The sequence below is a fragment of the Adiantum capillus-veneris genome, chromosome 17, assembly GCF_014529385.1.
Source record: "Adiantum capillus-veneris isolate H3 chromosome 17, ASM1452938v2, whole genome shotgun sequence".
Taxonomy (NCBI): Eukaryota; Viridiplantae; Streptophyta; class Polypodiopsida; order Polypodiales; family Pteridaceae; genus Adiantum; species Adiantum capillus-veneris.
In genome coordinates, this window is record NC_140947.1 from 59,038,307 (window position 1) to 59,059,147 (window position 20,841).

At 40.8% G+C, this 20,841-nt stretch overlaps 2 pseudogenes; both read left to right on the forward strand.

Annotated features, from left to right (window-relative positions):
• The first annotated feature begins 617 nt into the window (after positions 1-617).
• On the forward strand, positions 618-1,308 carry LOC147437323 (uncharacterized; annotated as a pseudogene).
• Positions 1,309-19,413: 18,105 nt separating this feature from the next.
• Positions 19,414-19,972, forward strand: LOC147437324 (large ribosomal subunit protein uL5 pseudogene; annotated as a pseudogene).
• Positions 19,973-20,841: the final 869 nt, after the last annotated feature.

Here is a 20,841-nt window from a genome sequence, read left to right on the forward strand (position 1 = left end):
TGTAGTTGAACAGAACATCTCCTGATAGGATTGCCTCTTTCCATGCCTTTGAGGCCTTGTATTTTCTCTTTCCTCCCTTTTTAGCTTTCTAAAAGAAGCCTTAAAGATGAGTTGAGTTAAGAATACTTTCAATGTTTTCAGTGATACTTAGTGATACTTTCAACGTTTTTGGTCATAATTGATACCTACCTTAAATGTTATTTTGGTTTTAAAATATTGAATGTATATTTTTTATATCACCTTCCATTTAGCATCCTTGACATGTCTTGACTTTTCTTGCCATTTTATTGTTTTAGAATGGCAAAGTGAAGCTTCACCTTGCATAATATTTCTAGTATATTCTACACACACACACACACACACACACACATATATATATATATAGTTCTCGATAGTGTTCGAGAAAGTCTTTTTTTCTAAGCGATTGAGTCTCTTGCATGTAAAGATGCAAATCGGAATTACTAGTAGAAATTTTCAAACTTGTAGGATTTTAATTTATTTTCTTGTATATTTTACCCGTTTTTTTTCCTTACCATTGCTTGTAATTAGCTAATCTTGATTTCCAGTCTGCTCAAGGCTAAGTTGAGACACACCTGTCCTAAACATATCTTTCCTTGATGGAATTTGCTTATAATAGTTGTCCACAACGAGCTACAAAATTTACATCTTTTGAATTGAATTATGGTATGACCCCCACTAGCCCTAGGAGTTTGAGGTTCTCAGGCTAGTTGCCCTATTGTGGCAAGTTTTCTTGCCAAGATGCAAGGCATGCTAGCTTTAGCCAAGAAAATGATTCAACAAAGTAGCTGATAGGGCTAAAATCTATGCATATCAAAAGAGATCCTTTAGGCCATTTGAGAAGAAGGATAAAGAGTGTTTCTCCAACCTCCTTCAAAGTCTACTTCTTTGTTGACAAATCAATGTTACAGGCTTTCCCCAAGGTACTGTGGTCCTTGGAAGCTTATTTAAAAGCTTAATGATGTTGCCTATCGACTAGAGTTACCTCCACAATGTTGAGTTCATACAATGCTTTATGTTAGTAAAGTGAAAATATTTATTTCAAAATAGGATAATGTCATTGGTGGAAGTGTTCTTTTACAAGAATCAACATAGTATGACTATAGTCTAGATAAGATACTAGATAGGAGAGAGAGATGGTTAAATCGTATCCTCCACAAATTTCTAGTTGCCTAGAAAGGTCTTTCACTTACCGATGCTACATGGGGATGACAAAACTTCTTCCATCAACACTTCCCATTGCTCATTGTGGACAATGACCTTGTTGAAGGGGGAGAGAATATTAGATGACAACTATATTCACAGTTATGAGGGTCGACACCACAAAGGATCTCCTCTAGGCCATGCTTGGGGAGAGGTAAGAGAACATGATGCTCTTATTCTCTTTGATCCTGGTTCTACTCACAATTTCATATCCACAAAGTTGGACACCAAGCTAGGCATCCAAGCCTATGAGGTGGGAGAGGTCCTACCTACCGATGGTGCTTTCAAGGGGTAAGAAGCCTCAATCACTCCCTTAATTGAGAAATTGAGGCTCCATGTCCAAAGCTATGTGGACAAGGAGGATTTCTTCATCTCTCCTCTCAAGCATGATGATGTAATCCTAGGGACACCATGGTTTGATTACATGGTTGCCAATGTTAAATTCCCTGAAAGACAAATCTACTTTAGGCTCAGGGAAAAAGATATGTACATAGATGCTAAGGAGTTGGGTAGTACCATACCCATTGTACATAAGCAAGCTTTCAATAAGTCAATAAAGAACTTTATTTCCGTGTACATGATTTTTATTAAAGATTCTCAAAATGAACCTAATGTTTTAGCAAAGAAGATTTAACCAATCAAAAGGAATTAGAATTGTCCAAGTTTCTCAAGGGATTCCAAGATGTTTTTATTGACGACATCCCTTGTGAGCTACCTCCCAAACGAGGGGATGAAGACCATGCAATTGAACTTCTTCCAGGAAGCTCACCGCCTAATAAACCTCCTTATCAAGTTTACCAAGCTCAACAAGAGAAAATTATCCGGCAAGTGCATGCGTTGGTTCAGAAAGGCATGGTTAGACCTAGCTCATCTCCATTTTGTTCACCAGTGTTATTAGTGCAAAAGAAATATGGCACATATCGTATGTGTGTTGACTATAGAGCACTAAATGGGATCACTATCAAGAATAGGTTTCCTGTTCCATGGGTAGAAGACCTATTTGATAAGCTACAGGGTTTCGACCTACTTTAGTAGGATTGACCTACAAAGTGGCTATCATCAAATAAGGATAGTTGATCAAGACATTGTAAAGACCGCATTTTGCACTATGTTTGGTCTTTACGAGTTCATTGTCATGCCTTTTGGCTTGACCAATGCACCAGCCACATTTAACTGCCTGATGGAGAAGCTATTCAGGCCTCGCCAAACCTTTACTGGAGTGTTCTTTGATGATATAATCATCTACTCTAATTCATTAGACGAAGACAAGCAACACCTCTAGGTAATATTTCAAGTTTTAGAGAGAATAAACTTTATATTAATCGAAAGAAAAGTGAAATTTTCTTTCAAGAGATTCAGTATTTAGGTCACATTATCTCTCAAGATGGCATCGAAGTTAGAATTAATAAAAGGATGGTCTAATCCAAGGAATCTGCATGAACCAAGAAGCTTTATAGGTATGTGTGCATACTATAGACGCTTCATAGAAAAGTTCTCACAAATCGCGGGACCATTACATGACCTAACCAAGAAAAACGTTAGGTATATATGGTCCACCAAGGAGAACAATGCTTTCGAAAAGCTTAAAGAGAAGCTTATCTCTCAACCTGTGCTTACACTACTGGATCTCTCAAAGCCATTTGAGGTCCAATGCGACGCTTGTGGTGATTGCCTTGGAGTTGTTTTGCTACAAGAAGGGCACACCATAGCCTACGAAAGTCGAAGGCTCGACCCTGTTGAGCAAGCTCTAGGGATATATGAGAAGGAACTCTTAACATTTCTACATGCTCTAGACTCGTGGAAGCACTATTTATTGGGGACTCCTTTCATTCTGCGAACGGATCACCAAAGCCTTAAGTACTGCATGACACAGACCAAGCTCTTCGACAAACAAATGAGGTGGCAATTTCCTTTCGCGGTTTCATTTTCATATTGCTCACATTGCTGGCAAGCATAATCAAGTGGCCAATGCACTCTCAAGATGAGCGAGAGTGAATGCGGTATCCATAGCAACTCACAATGATCTATCTTCTGCGATAGATGAGTACGCTATCGATCCCGATTTTAGAGATGTGATTTTAGCCCTTGCACTAGGGAAGAAGGAAGAACCATTTACCCTACAAGATGGTTATCTTCTCTATGGCAATAGACTATGTGCTACTAACTCACTATGTGAGAAAGTAATGTATGAATCTCATGCTCCTCCTTATGCGGGGCATAGAGGGATTTAGTCTACCCTAAACGGGATAGAAACATACTTCTATTGGCCTACCATGAAAGCAAACATACAAGAGTATGTTTCAAAATGTGTGGTATGCCAAAAGATGAAGTTTGATAGAGGGAAGCAACCTAGGTTTCTTCAACCTTTGCCAATACCTAATTCACCATGGGAGAGCATATCCATGGATTTTATCTTTGGATTGCCCAAGTCTATCCATGGGAATACAAGAATATGGACGATAGTATACAGGTTTAGCAAACAAGCACATTTCATACATAAAAAGATTATTAAGGCCCATCAAATGGAAACCCTCTTTATATCACAAATATTCGAGTATCACGGCTTGCCAATGTCCATAGTGTTGGATAGAGATCCTAGAATGACCAGTAATTTCTGGAACGGTCTCTTTGAGAATTTAGGTACAAAGCTAAACTTCTCTTTGGCCTATCACCCGCAAACACATAACCAAAGTGAAATAGCTAACCTAACACTTCTTGATCTACTAAAAGCTTATGTCACAGAAGTAGATCAAAAGTGCCAATGGGAGAAGTACTTACCTTTAGTGGAGTATGCTTACAATAACACTGTACATACTTCTCATTCTCTGACATGAAGACAAGGTATTGAGAGGTGGTAATACTATCCGACGATAGTAAGGCTGCCAGGCCTCACCAGGGATCAAAAGGAGAAAAAATAGGTATCCAAAGAGAGACAATTTGCAAAAGAGCAATGTGCTTCAATGGGGCTTGAAAGACCTAAGGTTCAACTCCATAAGCCATAGGCTAAGGTTCCAAAAATTAACTAATAAGTCCAATGGCCAAAGGTGGAAAATATTGGATGGTTATGGGAAGACTAAAAATTCTTCCCACATCCCTAGGAAGAAGGGGGCGAGCCCTAATGGTAGGGGATGAGACACACACACACACACACTCCCAAGCTCTCCCCAAAGGGAAGAATGGACACATGGCAGGCTCCTAGCCCAGTTGCCCCCAATCTCCCCTCAAATCCTATTGGCCCTGGCCATAGAGGTGGACCACTTAGAATTAGGCTAAGGTAAAATTAGTCTAATCAATTTTAAAATGCTTGATAACATAACTAATAGAAACTAAGCTCCCTAGAAGACTATTGGACAGTCTACCAAGGGGTCCAATGAGAATCCAACAACCCAATGGCTTGCTTGATTCCTATTGGCCAGAAGACTAAAAGGTCCAATGAGAGTTTAAATAAATTATTTAATTAAAGCTCTCACAAAAGGGGAAAGGGGGACACATGTCACAAGGCTATCGATTATGCTTCTAATTTGTGATTGGCTAAGCTTTGCAGGAGCCAATGGGAAGCCAGCAAGAGAAAAAAGCAAGAGGGGTTGACCAATTATAGAGAGAGTTAGCATTTTTATTCTAACTCACTTTGCTACACACACACACAACTTATGTGTTGAGCCAAAACTCTATCTCCTTCTCCAAGCATTGAGAAGAGGAGGCCTACACCAACAACTCTTGACTATGGAATACAAATCCAACCAAGAGTCAAGCTTCAATGGCATGCTCATCTCCTCTACCATCCTAATTACTAAGCTAAGCTATGCTATTAGAGTAATTATGTGAGGAGTATTTCTTTCTCATAAGATACATCTTCTTCCTCTCAATCTTTTTCATTCCCTACTAGCTCTCACCATTTTTGAAGGTGTGTGAGGTCTTGGGACTGAGGCTAGGGACACTAGGGGTGTTTTTCAAGCATAATTTGGTGCATGAAGCTTCCATCTTCCGTCAAGGAACACAAAGATTGTATTGTACAAAAGTCTCCTTGGATGGGAGAAGCTATAATACAAAGCCTTTTTGGAGGGGGGACTGGCTCCATGTAAATCCGGTCCTCAACTATTGTCAATTGTTCTATTTCTCTCTCTTTTCAAGTATTGTCTATGCTAAACTAGCTAGGTGTAAATTGCTATGTTGCTTTCTCAAATTAAGTACTCTCTCTATGCTCATTAGGAACTTGTTCTTAATGAAATGCTCACTATGTTACCGATTTTCACTACACACAAGTTACTAGTGCATTAGATGTTACATCTTGAAGACACTAATTTGCAAGAAGCAGACCAGGATTGTGCACTCATTTTGCTAGTCTCTGTAATGAGGAAAGAGCATCCATTGCTAACCCAAGCCATAGAGTTGCCACAAGAAGACACCTAGTTCAATCCGCTAGTAGGGGCCGACTAGACAAAACAAGAAGATGGCATGCCAAGTTTCTCAATTAATAGGTCTTTTCATTTCACAACCTTAGATGACTTTCCTTTTGTTTTATTCTTTTAGAATGCGAATATGAAGTTTGAACCTTCACCTTGTTTGATGTGCACTCTTAAAGATGTTGCATGTATTACAATATTCCCATTAAAGGTTCTTTTGTACCAGTAAAACATTTGAATCTTTATTAGAAGAGACAAAATGATACATCCACAGCTCCACTGAGATAGTCAAGAGGGTCGAGATATGCATATTTTGAACCGTTAACTTTGCACGATTTTCGTTAAGGGTTTCCAAAAAAATAAAAGAGGGTCTAACCCCTTGCTAGCCAAAGATGCAATTTTTTCAAATCTGAAGCCATGATAGCCATCTAATTACCTTGTACATCATGTATATGAATTCTAAGGACAAATGGACAATGATAGCTCATCAATGGTCATCTATCGTGAATGATGCCGGATAAGTCCCTTTTGATGCAAGTTACTAACTTGGGGAGTTAATTGGGGTTGGAAAATGCGACTTTGATCACCTTGATGTAGGAACAAAGGAGTCACCAATGACGAAGATTAGACACGAATGGTCGACAAGCCAACCTTTGCACGGTTACATATCTTGTCCTTGATGAGGCGAATTGAATGCTAGACATGGGTTTTCAATGTCAAATAAGACAAATTACCTCCCAGATTCGGCTTGACAGATAGACTTGGTATTGGAGTAAAGAAGTTGAAGGTTTAGCCAAACAATTTCTACAGGATCCTTACAAAGTTGTCATTGGCTCGCAAGATTTGAAAGCCAATCATTCAATTCTACAGATTGTAGAAGTTGTATCTGACAATGAGAAATACTCAGAATTGACTGATTTGTTGGAGCGATTGATGGATGGAGCTTTATCTATCCATGATGACAAGAGTAAACCTGAACAAGATTGGGTTCTTTCTGAATATAGATCTGGCAATAGCACTATAATGATAGAAACAGATGATGCAGCTTGGGGCTTGGCTGTGAAGGACATAAAGCTCGTCATCAATTATGATTTTCATGAATCATAGTTCTTGTTGTGGTTTGGCAAAAGTACAAGCAATGGAGAAAACAAAAGAAAAAATGACAATGCATCTTTTAGTAGTGCATCTCCCAAGTACAATTGGTTAAAAGGAGCATCAACATATTGGAAAAGTTGTTTGCACTATAGCAACTGGTGAATTCCGCCACTTTATAGTGGTTGTAGTGTGAGAACAAGGCTCTCTAAGAGTTATAACCACTCAGTGAGAGCCCCATCCTGTCAGAAGCTTACAAGGGCTACAAAGTTGTTACAATCTTGGACGCTCCAAACCAAAAATTAAAGCAACACAGGAACAAAAACTTGAAACCCACTGTCTTTCAAGAGAGAGAACAAAAAGTTCAAAACACTGGACTTAGAGAGAGAGAGAGAGAGAGAGAGAGAGAGAGAGAGAGAGAGAGAGAGAGAGAGAGAGAGTCAACACTGCACGGTGGAGTTCCGTGCCCAAAAGCACTAGCCCTAAAGACAAGCGCCCCTTTTGGTATTTCTTTATTATTGATCACATCAAGGCACAACTCCCAAGAGCCATGTGCTCTTAGACTCTACGTCCAATTGCTATGTAGAGTGAGGCCCAAGGGTCTCTTATTAACTTACAAGGGATGCCCAAAGGTAGAGCCCCAAAAATAATTAGTTCAAAAGCACTGAACCCCAAAAGCATCTATTTCGTATCACTTTACCTTTCACTTTCCTTTCCTTGTGCCTTGGGACCTGTGGGTACCCTCACTAGCCTCCCCTATTTGTTGGCACATCAATCTCAATCATGGAAACCCTGGGACACACTATCATCTCATCCCCTTTCTTCTCTGGAATCCTCTGATGAACTTGTATTTGGTTCCCTTAGTTCTTTGGAACCCTTGGATGTGCTACCATGTGAGTCTCTTCCTAGTCTAGAATCTTGTGAGATGAGTTGTAATCTGGTTCCCTTGATTCATTCTCTTCACTGAATGACTCTTACCTTGGTGAGGTGGATACTATCCTATTTGTAGGATAAATCAGTGAGCAATCATGCATTCCAAATCCTTGCTTAGCATGTCCCATAAGTCTCTAAATAGAGTTGGACTTCTAGTTTAGACAATACTCTTGAATCTCTTTTGGCAATCCATAGCAAAACCACTCAATCTAGTCTCTCAAAGTAATCTTCCAAAATGAAGATACTAGAAAATAAATATCCCAATGTATCTTTCTTATTCATCCTCAAGTGATATCAAGCCATGAAGACATCACTTTCATATTCGTATGATATCCAAGTTGACGTAAGAAATTGTGATAATTGGAAGCACCAATATAAAACCTTAAGGCTTAATTTAACCCTGGGGGATTCACTCTATATACAAAATGGGATGCCACCTGCGAGCGGACGAATTTGATAAAACCCCTATATACGACTCATATAAGGGAATATGACCCCCCTTTCTATGCTTATGCGATAATCAATGCAGAAAACTATCATACCCCTAACTTACATATAAAATTTAGGTTGCACATGATCTAACTGAGTAAAACTAGTCAAAGAGCGTGTAGCATAGTGACTGGCAATGTACAAAAGAACCACTTATGTTGATAACTAGATGTACCCTCAATCTGTCTTAGTTTGAGTTTTAAACCATGTGCTTGTTCAGCCTACACTCTAGCTACTCGTCCAATTTGGACCTATCTAAATTACTCAAAAAACATGGTTATAAAGTTGTGTTAGGTTCTCCATGTAAATTTGCATCTATATGAGTTCATTATAACTTTCATACCTCAACAAATGAAGTATAATCACAAAATAATCAATTGATACAAAGCAGTGTTAGAAGCAGTGTTAGTTCTTGCATGGGTCTTTGTAGCTATTAACTCACAAGTTTGAGGAAGACTCTTTTAAGAAGCCATGATTTTCAAAAACAAAAATTTCCTCTCATTTTTCCCTTTTCTTACTCCCACCACATATGATACACCCTCCCTTATTTTTTTATCTTGGGAGATAAATTATTGGGGGTCTGCCCCTAACTTATACGCTTATTTCACTTGTAAAAAAACCCCCCTCCCCTGCACTTACGTGGTGCAATAATTTTTCCATGGTGAATCCCCTGAGAATTTAACTAATGCAAAATGGCAATTGCAGTTGGCATCATTAATAGCAACCCCTTTTTGTCGCTTTTTATTAGCTGACTTTAATAGTGCTGCAGAGAGCGTTCACCTTGTCCATAGAATTTGCAAGGCCTAGCTGCCCACAAGGAGAGAGCTGGTGCGAGTAGAAGCAAAAAGCATATTGATGACAGTTAGAGCAGTAAGCGGAGCCACAGGTCCACAAGACAAAAGCCATCAAAGAAGCTTGAAATAGATATAGTGATCGAGATTGATGATAATGTTGAGTGGGAATCCGACGCGGATCATTATAGTGAAAGAAGGAAAGAGATAGGAAATCATTTAAGAAAGCCAGATCAAATCATGACAAACGTTTTGCTGATCTGAAAATTTCTTTTTCAATTTTGAATGGGGGGAGGAAAGATGATCCAAACGTTCCCATTCAGGCGTCTGAACAGTACGCTGATATGAAGAACATAGATGAGGATGAATGGAGGGAGTATTTTCCTCAAACATTGAAGGAGGCAATCAAAAAGTGGTATTATCCAGTGTGTCACCTCATGTCATACAATAAAGTGATTAAAGCATTTTGCCTAGAGTACTCAAATAACAAAGAAGACAAATAAGCATTTTGCCTAGAGTACTCAAATAACAAAGAAGACAAAGAAATTTTGTGTGAAGTGGACAAGATAAAGCAAGGCAAATTGTCAGTCAAATGCTACATTTGAAAAAATCAAAGAATTGAACAAACAATTGTAGGAACCACCGTTGAAAAAGAGAATGAGAGCTTAGTTTTTGAATGGTTTTAGAAATAATAAGCTAAGGGGACACGAAGTTCTAGCACCTACAAAGAAATTCAATGATCTGCTTCAACGGGCTTTGAAACTAGAACAACAAGCCAAAAAGGAAAAGAACCGCAAGAGAAGAAACTCTAATGGTAGTGAAACCTTGAATGAAGGGTCACATTCTAGTAAAACTTCTAGCTCATCTCATAGTGCTCATATGAAAAGTCCAAAAAGCAAGAAGAAAGGGTATGGACCATGAAATTGGAAGAAATGTTGAAACAAATATCTGAGATAGCCAAAACCAAAGCTTTAGTAGTGGCAAAGGTCAAAACCTACTGGTGTTCCAAGTGTAGGTCTAGAGACCCTAGATCGTATGAATGCTCCCATTGCATGTATTGTAAATCTTATGGGCATGTGTGGAACAATTGTGGCATAAGGATTCCTCACTTCAAGAAAGAAAAGGACTTATCTATGATCACATTGACAAATCTAGAAGCGGTGAAGATTGATGGGGTAAGTGGCTCCAAATAGAATGAGTCCAACACCATTACAAGAGGTGGTCAAGACAAATACCAAGCGGGTATTGGTCGAGGTAGAGGCAGGGCTCACTTTTGAAAAAAGAGTTTAGATTTCTATACTTGTGGTGGAAAATATGGCCATTTTGAAACTTAGTGCCCGGAGGATGCCAAACCAGAAGGATCTAAATAGAAAACACTTGAACCAATGCCACTAAGAGCAATAACCAAAAGCAGGGGTGTAGTCATTAAGGAGATTTTAAAAGAACCTGAGAAGAAGCAAGGTGCTGAAACCAAAAAATGGGAGTAGCAAAGAGCCACGTGGAAGAAAAAAGGCAAAGGGAAAGTAGTTGATGAATGGCAGGAAATATTACAGAGAAATTGGCAAAGAAGATGCCAAAACAGCCAAAATGTTCAGTTGCTAGGATAATTCAAAAACTACAGCCTTAGCCTTCAAGGGCTCAGGAAGAGAATTAATTCAAGCAGTCAAGTGAGGAGAGAGTAGCAACTAGACCAAAAAGGTCATCAATAAGCATCTGAAGCCAGAGATGAAGGAAAAGACCAAAGATTTATTGGAAAAATACAAGGATATCTTTGCATGGGAACACATTGATTTGAAAGGAGTTGATTCTAAAGTGTGTCAGCACATGATATTGTTGGGTTCAGGCCCTTGTCGGTATGATCTACTTATGGGAAATTCCCTTAATGGAGCATGCAGGTGACTTCACTTGGACTCTAAGTTATGCATGGCAAGGTTACCTTTTATATTGTAAGTCTTTTAATACAATATAGCGTGTTATTTGTTTTTGGCTTGTGTCGAGTCTCTCCTCTCTCTCTCTCTCTCTCAACCTTCTCGTTCTCTACAACTCGCACAACTTCTCGCCATGGCCCTCAGGCAGCATCCCCCATAGAATCGAACCGCAACAGATGGTATCAGAGCTTTGGTGCTCTCAAGCGTTGTTGCTTCATAGCCAAGTTGGCTAGGGCGCTGCAAAAGGCCCTCAAGTCGGCTCACAGCAGGAAGACAAGCTGCGAGCAAAAAGATTTTGAATATTCAGTTGGCTCCACCACAGTGGGCTAACAAACGGCAGCCAGGCTCGTGAGAAGTAAAGGCAGCGCTAGCGAGGTCCGTGAGCAATAAAGGCAGCGCTAGCGAGGTCCGTGAGCAATAAAGGCAGCGCTAGCGAGGTCCGTGAGCAATAAAGGTCCGTATGTCATTCCAAATTTGACTTTCTAAGTCTATGTCAGTATTGGACAAGATTCAAATGCATGCATAGCAAGCTCTATCACTCGCTACAACAACATATACACAATCCAAAATTGTTTTTTTGTTAAGTATCATAGACTTATGGTTTGTCTTTTGTCAACAAAATTATATTTTTCATTCAAAGCCTCTTTTAGTCTATCTGTTGTCAGTCATGCCATGATAAAAATTTGTACGGGATATAGACACTGCCATCCATAAATGGGAAGACCTCCCATTTTGTCAATTCTCAGCCTGTTGTTTTCACTTCTCATGAGTTTACTAGGTACACCTTAAACCCAAGGTTTGGCAGTGAACCAAAAACTCCAATCATTTTGGGTAGCTAACTTTTTTGACCTACACCCTATCTGTTCAAGGGGGGGGTTACTCACCTAGCACCAGGTTATGAATACACCACAAATCCTTGGTTGTGAGAAAACCTAAAACTCACGATTGATGAGTACACCAAACACTCGAAGTATCATGAGTTTCTTGTCCAGTTCGGGCTTGAGGGGGGGATTGTTGGGTTCAAGCCCTTGTCGGTCATCTACTTATGGGAAATTCCCTTTGTGGAGCATGCAGGTGACTTCACTTGGACTCCAAGTTATGCATGGCAAGGTTACCTTTTATATTGTAAGGCTTTCAATACAATATAGTGTGTTATTTGTTTTTGGCTTGTGTCGAGTCTCTCCTCTCTCTCTCAACCTTCTCGTTCTCTGCAACTCGCACAGATTCTCGCCCTGGCCCTCAGGCGACATCCCCCATATACTCGAGCCCAACAGATACCACTGAAACTTAATGTGAGACAAGTGAAACTATAGAGATACAGGATGAACGCCAGCTATGCTAAGAAGCTCAAAGAGGAGATTTGCAATCACCTGAAGGAAGGGTTCATTATTGAGGTTGCAAGCAGTGATGACCGGCTATTCCCAATTGTAGTGGTTCCAAAGAAAAAGGGAAGTTAAGGGTATGTATGGACTATAGGAAGCTAAATACTCAAAGAAAAAGGGAAGTTAAGGGTGTGTATGGACTATAGGAAGCTAAATACTCAAAGTTTTAAAGACTTCTTTCCACTCCCATTTACGGATATGCTTCTCGACAAGATTGTTGGCTATGAGATGTATAGTTTTATGGATGGCTATAGTGGCTACAATCAATTGAAAATAGCATTAGAATAAGAGCCAAAATGACATTTATCACTGAATGGGGAGCATTCATGTACATAGTCGTGCCATTTGGACTTTGTAATGCTCCAGACACTTTTTTAGAGGTGTATGATAGAAATATTCAGCAAATTCTTGCACAAGTTCTTGGCAATATTTATGGATGATTTCACTATCTTCTCTAGAAGAAATGCATCTACTTTTTCTAGAGACGGTTTTTGAGAGATGCAAGGAGAAGAGGATTTGCTTGAAACCGTTTACATCAATTTTCATGGTATGGAAGGTCAGCTGTTGGGACACATTATCTCTAGGAATGGTATTGAGATGGCTAATGATAATATTAAGTGTGTTCAGCAAGCAAGAGCACCGCAAAATGTATATGAATTGAGCTCTTTCTTGGAATATATTAATTTTTATCGCATATTTATCCATATGTTTGCAACTAAGGCATGAATTAACCTAGAAGGCGAAGAAGCGCTATCGACTGTGGAGAGAGAGAGAGAGAGAGAGAGAGAGAGAGAGAGAGAGAGAGCGTGAGCTTCTCCCTGACGCAACTCCCCGTTGGCTCATCACATTGGAGATTTGACAACACCCTTGCGCTAGCCTCGGCAAGAGCTACGCGACAATGCCAAGCATTCCTTGCGGAACGGAGCCCACACGTTCACTTGTCTACAAGCTATTTGCAGCCATAAGTATATCAAACGGTGTCTGTTTTCTGCGTGTAAGTAGTCATTAGAATCGTGGCGACATAAGCTACGCATAAGTACTCATAGACTTCAGTTTTGGGCACTTTTGAAATCTGGCTCTGTCTTCATACGCTTTTTCCACAGATGGGTTTAGAGTTAGGATTTTAAATGTAGAGGCTATGGGACAGGTGTATCCTAGTGAGAGGATGTTGTTCCCTACGTTTCGTACAATTCTGGTATGGTTTACTGAGTTTCCTTCCGTTTGTGTGTATGTGGGTTGAGTGGTGTAGTTGAGAGCAGCGAGATTCTAGATTGTGGTTTAGTTAGCCTTCAAGAGTGTTGTATGCGTGGGATGGTCTCAGCCTGATAAGCTAAAGAGATTGTCTCTGTGCGTTTATCGTGTCATATGTGTGCTCGATTGACATTATGTTGATCTAGGTTGTGTTGCATGCACTTTATGGGTGGTGTAATTTGCTCCCGCAACATTGGCGCCACTGTCGGGGACACAAGGGCTTGAGTAGGTAATCCTACTAACACTCATGTGATGGTTGCTTGCTTGCTTTAGTTTTGGCTAAAGGAAGCATTTTTCTTAAGTGCATCTGGAAGAGGTTATTCTAAGATCAAGTGGATAGCCAAGAAGCGTGTGTCTTGCCGAGGGTCTGCTACTAAGTAGATTTAGTTAGGATTTATAGTATTAGATGTAGATTAGAGTAGTTGTTGGTGGTTGAGTGGTTTGTGAGGTGATAAAAGAGTTTGCTAGTCCGTGTGTGGCATTGAAGCTTTTTTCTACTCATAATTGCAAAACCCCAGATGATTTATAGGAGTAGCTTTAGGTAAGTGATATGATTCTGATCTAAAGCTATTCATTACTCATTTATTTGTTAAAGTGCTTGTTTGCATTTAGAATCTTTGAAAAGTCTGCTTTTGAGAAAAAAATGCAATAAACAGCTTTCTATTGATTTTTTGCATGACTAATTGGTGTTGTGCATATAAGAGGGCATGTGCAAGGGTTCTGTGAACAAAAACTGCAATTCTGTAAACTTGGGACATCATACGCATATGATGTCTCAAGAGGCATCTGGAGACCAAATTTTAAAAATTTGATTGCACCAGAGTGTTCAAAAGGGGGGTTATACCCTAGGTACACACTGAGACTAGAGTTTTGACCAACTCTTGACACCCAAAAGACAAAAGACGAAGTGTCAAAAATGGAAAAAAAGCGAAACTTGTGATTTTGAGCACATTTTTCCATGAAAATTGGTAGAAGGGCTTGAAAACCAGTGCTAGAGACTTGGGGATGCTTGTGAATGAATTATGTCCAAACATTCATCAGCAAAAATCATACGCTATGATGATGTGTGAGGGATGATTCTAACAGTAAATTTGAACTTTTGACATTATACCCATCTTCTGCATGTTATGTTGAGCACATACACCAAATTTCATATCGTTTGGGCTTATAGATTAAGGGGATTTTCTTGTCAGAAAGAGATGATTTTGTGCATTACTGAGTTCCAAAATTTGTTGTGAACACATATTCTTGTTGTACACACCAATGGCACCTCTGGTAGAAACACAACTGAATTCTGACCACCTAGACATCATACGCGTATGATGTCTTATAGGCCAGATTTGAGGTCAAAAGTTACAACTGAGTGCACCCTTGTGATCTACAACATTTAGGAAGCATATAGGCCAAATTTCATCAAATTTGAAGCATTTTTGGGCTTGCAAAGACCACAGATAGATCTAGGCAAAGTGATTGCTTGAATTGACCATAGCTTGCACAAAAAGTGGTCAAATTCAATTTTGAAACTTGCTGTGAGTTGCTAGTGTAGTGAGGAACCTGTGGAGTGAAATTTACTTCAATTTGACCAATTAGACATCATACATGTATGATGTCTAAAGGTCACTTTTAGGGACCAAACTTGAAATTTGAGCATACCAGGGTGTTTAGCACCACAAAACAAGCTCACATACCAAATTTCATCTAGTTCTGAGCACATAGACATCATACGCATATGATGTCTCAAGGCTAGATCTGACAGTCCAATTGCACTTTTGACCACATAGGGGATTTGGGAATGATGATTTAAGCTTGCTTGTGAAATTTCAACTCATTTGGTCACCTACTTTTGCATTTAAAGAGATTTTTGTAGATACAAGAAGGTAAAGGTGAAAAAGTGGTGATTTTGAGCAATTTTGACATCCAAAATTTGTTGTGATCACATATTCTTGTTGTATGCATCAAGGAGTACCTTGGGTAGAATGTCATGCCAAGGGCAATGCCTAGTGGTCAAGGACCAGGCCCAAGGGGCCGCTGCAAGTGTGGATAGGGAATGAGGCCCAAGGGGCTATTTAATGGGAGGTTGGGAGGATCATTCTCAGGCAGTTCCCCAAGTACATGTCATGCCAAGGGTAGGACTATAGGAGGGCATGGACTTGGCCAAGGGCCAACGGATACACATGCAATACAAAGGCTACATAGGCAATGCCCAGTGGTCAAGGACTAGGCCCAAGGGGACGGCTGCAAGTGTGGATAGGGAATGAGGCCCAAGGGGCTATTTAATGGGAGGTTGGGAGGATTATTCTCAAGCAGTTCCCCAAGGGGCTTTACATTGGTATCAGAGCCTCACGTTTTTGAAGGGAAGGGCGTGGTCCTCATCTGCACTTTTTTGCATGTTCATCCAAGACGTGTGGAGAAGCCGACATGGTGTGGGCATGGTCCTAGGGGAAATAGTTGAGATCAAGTCGGAGTCGTGAAGGGCCGTGTGCAGCAACCCTAGCAAAGGGGGAAGAAGGCGGGTTGACCTGCTTGAAATTAGGTGTAGGAGGGCTTGGCAAGGTCGCTTCGACCTGCTTAACAATTTACGACACACCCATGCAAGCCGGGGAGCCTCACATCAGGCGCCCTCTCTCTCTTTCTCTTGTGCACTGCCGCTGCATCGACGCCATAGCTCCAAGGGAGCTTCGGTTTCAGATTCAAGCACCCAAGGTCAAGAACCTTAGGGCCTTCTAATCAAGACAAGGGAGGGTGCCCGCGGGTTACCCCCCCCCCCCCCCTCTTTCTTTCATCTCTTTGCTTGCCGTTCTCGGCACCACGGCAAGCCACCGTATTGGGGTGAGCAAACGACGGAGTAGCAAAGGGTTTTCGACATGCAGAATTTTTGTAAATCTCAAAAATCCAAGAATTCAAGAAGGAGCTTGCGGGAATTCAAGAAGAAGATTGCGGTTCGAAACCCTCGCTATAGCCAATATTTTTGAGCGAGCTCCGTATGGCCGGTCGGCTTCCAACGGAATAGCAATGCTTCACCAGCAACGCATGTGAAGGGATGACCTTACCTAAACATCATGTAATTAGCATGGCTAATTATCGATGATTTTCATTACCTACGACAAATACAACAGGTTTGCATCACCTCTTTTGATATCTAAGTATTCTTCCTTTTATTTGCTAGCACCACACAAAACCGTCATGACCAAGGTCAACATATTACGTCCAATTTTGGTAGTCATTACCATGATTTGGACTAAGGAGCACGGCTTCGATAGAGATAACCTCTACACGATTTTCTACGAGGCACGATTGTCTAATTGTAAAGACAACTCAGGAGTGGCCTGTGCCTTATAAGGCAACGGTGATTGGCAAGGCCGATCATTAATTCAACTCTAAGATGCAGGCAATCCAAAATGGTGACGTTGAATAGACTGTCGGCCATGTCTGTTGAACCACACATCGGTATCTAGAAAAATCATTTCTCGGTTTTCTTCTTGTTGGTGACTCATTCGATTCTTATGGCGGCAAGCTTCGTCGGCAGATGTACTTAATGAGGTACGCAATTGATATTTGTTTATTGATCATGTGCTTGATAACTATGGTATGGAATGGACGTCTAGAGTCTTACCACGGACCGAGCGATTTTTTTTGAGCAAAGACAAGCCCGAGCAAATTTTTGTACGCATCTGTAAGCATCTAGCACAACTCTAGCTCTCTAGTTATATCAATTCTCAAGTCATGATGTGTTTCAATTTTTTTGGTGATGTTCATAGTGCTCCATTGTCAAGTACATTGGTTAGGATCTTTCTACGATACAATGTGATAACTGCAAAACCCTAGGGGTGTGAGTGTTTACATGGATGCATAAAAACATGTCAAGCTCAAAACAGATATAGTGATAGAGAGAGCACGGCTGCTTCTCTATTTAGGATTGTGCTTTAGATTCCCTAGTTAAACAAACAGATCACGATTGTAATTTCATGTGGCCTTCACTTTCAAGGTAAAAAGTTGGGAACTTTTTTGGTTACAAAATCCCTGTAAGTACTTTAAGTTTGGACATAAACTCAATTTACTTGATGTTTGACCTTAAAACGAAGACTAATATTTAAATGCTTTGTTTTGAGTAGCGAAGAACATGAGAGAGCAAGAAAAAGAAGAAGCATCTATCTCATACCATATTGTTATATATTTATATATACATATGCGTGTGTGTGTGTGTGTGTGTGTGTGTATATATATATATATATATATATATATATATATATATTCATTTATATATAGAGAGAGAGAGAAGAGAGAGAAGAAAAATAAAATTTTCACGTTGTACAAACAATCCCAAATGACCTCAAAGATTTATTCAACGAGCCTTGACCTCAAGACGTGCTATTCAAAAGGAGTAGATTTAGAGCAATAAAGGGAAGCTAGATTGAAGGCGAATCTCTCTTAAGCCATTCTAGCTGGCATGGTTGGAGAGAGAGAGAGAGAGAGAGAGAGAGAGAGAGATCCAATCTAGTTAGCCATGCAATAAATTTAGGGGGGTTCGGATTACCGAGACCTTCATACTCTCAATTGAGGTGGCAAGCCTCCATTGGTTTAGAAAAGGTGCTCAATTTTTGGACCCACTAGACGGTCGGATTGCCTTTTCCTCTCAAAACAGAGGCATGTCCGGTTCTTTTTGGTGCAAAACACGGACGATGTTTTGATCTCTGACCCTCGTCTACAGCTCCAAAAACCCTAAACCACAAGCTCGTATCTCATTTGCTGCTTCATTTTTGGCTTCATTTGCTGACCTTTTCTTTTTTAGTATAGATGTGAGGATGCTAGAAAAGGGAATAATTCATGTTGGGATGCTGTGCACTCTAAGTGCGCCCTTAGAGCTGAGTCGGGCATGGAGGTAGTGGGGTTCCCAGGACTATAAGGTTGGATTAATGCTACAAATTGCTATCTCCACAAAAAGCAGGTCGCACCCAATGGGTTTATACAAGGTGCCTATAACTTTTGGAAACTAGAGAATGTTTTAGCTGGTAGCGTGCGAAGGTAGGCCAAGATCCATATGGTGCAAAAAAAGTTGGGTGGACGGGCATCTACAGGTTGAAAGCATGGACGAATTGGCTACTCGAGTCAAAACCTGTAAACTCTGCTTACCCCCTCCATAGTTCCTGAACTATGACAGATTTGTGTCCTCCACGTGGGACCCCTTATATAAGGAGGATGATCATTTTTTCACTCAACTCTTAATAAATTCCTCTCCCTCTAGCCATCCACGCCGGCGCGGATGGGTAGAGAGAGTTTTAAAAGGTTCAATTTGCACTTTGGAGGGTGGGCAAAGGTGGATGGCATATTAACACCTGGCAGCTTCGCAGGGTGCAAGCAATCGCCCTCTAGCAGTCCGTGCCGGCGCGGATGGCTAGAGAGAGTTTTTTAAGATGCATTTAGGAGGGTGGGCGGGACTGGATAATGATGACGATATTGCTCCAGCTGACAACGGGAACCTCGCAGGGTGCAATCCATGCTTGAAGTGGCACAGTACAAACTCCTCCGACTGCACTAAATTGTCTTTTGCTACAGGAAGCATCGCACATGCCCTTATAACACAAAGGCAACAGCTTCTAAGTTCTCTCCCTCTATTGGCACCAGATAAGGCGGCTCTTGCACACCCACACACCCACACACACATATGCTTATACCCTCAAGTACGAATGAATGGATGAATGTTGAAATCGACACATCATATGCACTCTGAGAATGGGGGTTACTCTGTGTGTGTGTGTGTGTGTGTGAGAGAGAGAGAGAGAGAGAGAGAGAGAGAGAGAGAGAGAGAGAGAGAGAGAGAGAGAGAGAGAGAGAGAGAGAGAGAGAGAGAGAGAGAGAGAGAGAGAGAGCAGTGCATGAGCGAGATCGGTGGGGGCTTCTTCTCGTCGCAAATAAGGACGTGTCAGAGAAGAAGGCTGCCAACCCCATGCGGGAGATACAAGTGCAAAAGGTTGTGCTGAACATATCAGTCAGTGAGAGTGGTGATCGTCTCACAAGGGCTGCTAAGGTTCTTGAGCAACTAAGTGGGAAAACTCTAGTCTTTTCCAAGGCTCGCTACACTGTGAGGTCTTTTGGAATCAGGAGGAACGAAAAGATTGCCTGTTATGTAATTGTTCGGGGAGCTAAGGCCATGAAACTCCTTGAGAGTGGCTTGAAGGTGAAAGAGTATGAGCTCATCAGAAGAAATTTCAGTGACATTGGCTATTTTGGTTTCGGCATTCAAGAGCACATTGATCTGGGTATCAAATATGACCCATCTACTGGTATTTATGGCATGGATTTCAATGTGGTGCTTGAGCGTGCTGGCTACAGAGTTGGTAGGAGAAAGAGGGCGGGCCAAGGCACATGTTGGCATCCACCACCAGGTGACTAAGGAAGATGCGATGAAGTGGTTCCAAGTGAAGTATGAAGGAGTCATTTTGAACAGATCTCAAGCCATCACAAATTAATCTTTGTAGGGTGGTAAATCAAACTTTAGTATCTAATGTCCCATGATTTCAAATCTGGGTAGCTTTATGAGGGTTGTGACTATTACATCATATATCGATCTCAGGACTTACGGCTTTGATGGCCTGAAAATTTTCAGAGCCTGAAATACTTATGTAAACGAGCTACTATTGGCTGGAAATTCTGTGTGGTGGTTTTTTTAGGTCTGCTTTGTGTATCGCAAAGCCTACCTAGAATTTTCAGAGTTGTATGCCGAGAGAGAGAGAGAGAGAGAGAGAGAGAGAGAGAGAGAGAGAGAGAGAGAGAGAGAGAGAGAGAGAGAGAGAGAGAGAGAGAGAGAGAGAGAGAGAGAGAGAGAGAGAGAGAGAGAGAGAGAGAGAGAGAGAGAGAGACTAAGAGCGGAGTCGCTACATTGCTATAGCGGCCAGAACTTCAACCAGGGCTCCAAGAGGTGTGCACACTAGCTGAGCCCCTTGTACAAGGTTGATCGTTGCACGAGGAAAATGGGTCGAGGCCATGGCAGATACATGCTCAAAATAAACAACATGAAGACTATATATATCAAGGTTTTCACATTAATTTTATATAGAACTAGTAGGTTTTCACACCTTCAAATTTAAATCTTAAAGGTAAACTCAAAATTTGTAGGTGGGACTACACTAGACATTTTTTTTTCTGAGCATTGTCAGTAGGAATCAACACATGCAAATAAGATCCAAGAGAGAGTCCAAGAAGTGGAGAGGTTGTAAGCATGAGTAAACACGTCTGAGTAGGTGAAAGGGAGGGGGAATGTACAAGCACAAAGTTGTCCCCAGTATATCCCTCATGAATCTATCAGCCTTGGTAACTCTTCTATTAAAGCACCATAAATAAACCCTACCACCTT